We start from the raw sequence: 3,958 nt of genomic DNA, 5'->3' as shown, positions 1-3,958 counted from the left end.
AAAAACGCGTTTACGGCAAATACATTTTTTCTCGAATCCTGTTGCAAATCGAACAAATCACAAAGGCCAGTTTGAGAGTGACACGGCATTTGTAAAACTCCGGAATAATTGTAAAAATTCAGGGTTCATTTTAAATTATGTGCGCATGCGCCAGTTAATCTGTTTCGTTGATAAAACCCTATTTCGGAATAATTACCTCTAAGTTAATGTGTACCTATTACATTCCATTAGGGGCCGTTCTCATGCAGCGCACAGTAAATGCATTAGACTAAACAATGAGAGGCGGCAGCATAGCCAATTAACTGAATCACCATTTATCATGACAATACCACTCCCACAACGAGAAACTATTGTTTCTCGCTCACGAAAAGCAGTGGGATCCCTATCTCCTTCTGGTGTGAGAGGTGAAGGCATAAGAATACACGGTGGGGGAGGGCTAGTGGGGGAAGGTATGGGGGATTAAGGAAGCCTTTGTTTCTGACCCGAGGTTTCTGAATTTTATTCTGACATCATCTGGGTTGTGGAGCCGGGAAATGACCAGACATAATGTACTGTATTATATAACATAGAAATGGAAGAGATACTATGACGCGGTACGGGACTAAAGCAGCAGACACAGACAGGTATGCAGAACAACAACATGTCTTGAAAAAGATGTCAAACACTTTTATTTATGTTCGGAGGATTTACGAAAAACTAAAACCGAAATCGGTTAAGGGAGGAATACCTTTTACTTCCTCTCACCGCCTGGTATATTTTTAGGAAGCTACTCTAAAATTGAAAATATTGTCTTAGACACTGGAATGTGGATTTAGCCGAATTACAGATTTCAGATGGGGAGTAAGTGGGAACAGAACATTTACAGGAGGCGAGGCAAAGGAAGCAGAAAGTAATGGATCATTTGTGGGGTTTTTGTGGACATGTAAGAGTGAGGGCAGTTATCAACACAGTGTGCCGCTAAAAAGTCACAAAAAATAATATGAAGTGGCGCACAGTGTCGATAATGTATTTCCTTTCCATCTCAAAACTTTTTTTGCACTGGAAAGTAGCTCCTAATGTAATGCAAATAACGCCTTGCACTGTTTTGCGCTGCTTCGTGTTACTTTACATCAAGGAAGCATGCCATTGGTGGTATATGGGCGTTCCCATGCTACCACCTATGGATTATAATAACACAAAGTCCCATCTACTAAAATCGGTAGGTAGTCTTTATTGAAAAAAAATAATGCCCAACCTGAGGCAGGCATTAAGTAGGAGAAATCTTTTAATTTCTCCTAACTTTACTCACATAGCATGAAAATTGCACTGTTCAGCCCACATCCAATGCTTGAAAAGTAAAACATTTTGCCTAAGCACAGTATGTTTTTTACTGGAAGGGTAAGCTTCCAGTAGAAAACCTATGCTAGACATCAAGCACACATTTTTCTACTTTAGTACAAATGTGTGTGTGTGGCACCAGGCAACCTGTTCTTTTGCGTGCTCTGTGAAGAGAGGACATTTGTCATAGGAAATGAGGGGCTAGAATGGATATGCATACAATAAACTTATTGATTCAAAAAGTGCACATAAAATCAAATTTTGAAGTGTGAAATGAGAAAGGATTTTAACAAATCTATACTTGGAGTCCTACAGGCCCCCCAGGAATTTTAATGTAAGAATTAGACCATTGCACCACTTGCTGGAAACCTGATGGGTAGGATTTCATATTTATGCAGATGAAACATAACAGTTTTTCCCTCTGAAGGGTGATTATTAGTCAGATTCCTGGGGCGTTGAAGTCTGGTTGATGAGATCCAAGCGTGTATTAGCAAGAGCAGACCCACCCTCAGCACAAGTAAAGCAGAGTTGATGGCCCAGTTACTTGTATTTTGAGCTCAGGTCTTCCTCGTCGCAGCCCTTACTGGGTGAGATGGTTTAACTACCAAAGCAAAACCACAATAAACTGAAAAGGTGGCTGCCTTCCTCTGCCTGTGTTAATCAAATTTAAGGAAGGGGTCGCAATACACTTCTACTTCAAGCAGAAAACTCTTACTTCAAAAAACATACATTAACCATTTTGTGGTTGACTCCCAACTCCAGGCAAGCATTGAACTGTGACAAGGAAAAGCTGAACTTGGATTAAGAAGGATTGCCAATAGGAAACACCTTTATCTCCTTGTCTGTCTTTCTTGTCCCAGTCTTTATTGGAAGAGATCATACCAAAACCAATAAAAGCACCCAGAAAAAACATCAGCATTTTAAATGATGCTGAAGTGGTGTATTTAATGCAAATCCAGAAAGTAAAGAATTATGCAGGACAGTATCCAAAATCTTTACCCAAAAAACAGTAAAGACTCCACCTCCCATCTGTAGATAATAGTGTTTCGTGAAGGTGTTTGGAAATTGCCAAAGGGAAGCTATATACATATCATTCATCAAACACTTTTGAGCAAAGCCCAGGGGGGAGACATACCGCTGGTTGACCTTCTTTGTACCTAACCTGTTAGTAACTCATTTTCTTTCTTATACGCCAAAGTGATTGTCTTTTTCAACCATCCCCAAAGATGACTGTAATCCTGGTCCAGAAATACCAAATATTGCAAAAAGAGATTGCACCTTCATAAATGCAGCTGTTCTTGCCTCATAAGTCAATAAAGCTATATGAAGGTCAAGTGTATGGAGTCTTTTCTCTTCTGGAGAGGATAGGGATGGAAAATAGACTGGAAACACCAAGATATGAGAACAATTAAAGTCAGACAGTCCTTTGGGTACAAAGGAAGGATTCAGTCTCAAAGTTATGTGGAAGAAAATGGAGAAAAGGATCAGCACATAGCAGTGCCCCCCCCCAATTCTGCAGAAAATATAGCCACTAAAAATAACACCTTACAAGAAAGAAATTTCTACTCACTCTAAGTGCTAAAAGATAGGATCCTGAAGGTTTCTAGAAATAATGGCAAATTCAGGGACAGGATAAAGGAATAAACCACAGGCCTCTTAAAAAAACTCCTTAAAATCTCAAACCTCCAGAATGTCTGGACCGCTGCTTGCTCACCACACAGTGTAGAGACTGTTAGCCCCAACACAAACCCATCCCCCCAAAAATTAAAATCTTCATAGGATCATTTAAGGAAGGGACTATGACCTTGTTATACACCAAATTGAAAAAGCCATCCAATGTCTAGCATAGCTTGACGTTGGGACTGTTGAATTGAATAAGCAATCTCATCTTAAATCCCAGGGTCTAAAGATTTAATCTTTCCAGCTCCAGGACCCCAACTGTAGGTAGACTAAGGGTGATCTGTTGAGGGATGCGGACATAGAGGGGTATGGACTCAGAAGAAGCAACCAATGAGGGGATACTGATAGCTGGAGGAGGAGGAGAAACCAATTCCCTCTGGCCCAACAAGGAACAACTAGAAAAACCTAATCTTGATCCATCAAAATCTTCTGCAGAACGCTTGCAATCATGGGATTTAGAGGAAAGGCATTTAGAAGCCCCTGGGGCCAGATTACTGAGAATGCATTCACTGTGTAATCACTGGCTGTTCTCCGTGGAGGCGAACAGATCCAGCCATCGGGACATGAAACTCACAACTATCTGCTGGAAAACCCACGGAGACAGCACTATCAATGTTGAGAAAGGAAACAAGCAACCGAGATGGACGGCAAGCAAATTCTTCTTCCCAGAAAGATAGACTACATATAACTTGAGAAGATGATTGTCCACCCATAAGAAAATCACTTGAGTCAAGTTATCGAGAGAGGAGGATCCCACCCCCATTGGTGAGTCACATAGCTTCTGACCACTTGATTGTCTGTACGAATCAGGACAGATTGATTGACTAGGTTCAGAGCAAAGGACAACAGTCGTAATCACTTTTAGAGAGCAGTGAAGGAAAGGGAACCCCTGGACAAGGTGACTGACTGTAGCCACCACTGAAGAACCTGGGCGATTTGAAGTTAAATTTGAACTAGGCAA

This window comes from Triturus cristatus, chromosome 9 (assembly GCF_964204655.1).
Source record: "Triturus cristatus chromosome 9, aTriCri1.1, whole genome shotgun sequence".
NCBI lineage: Eukaryota > Metazoa > Chordata > Amphibia > Caudata > Salamandridae > Triturus > Triturus cristatus.
The sequence above is the reverse complement of the archived record's forward strand: the minus strand, read 5'-3'. Positions refer to the sequence as shown.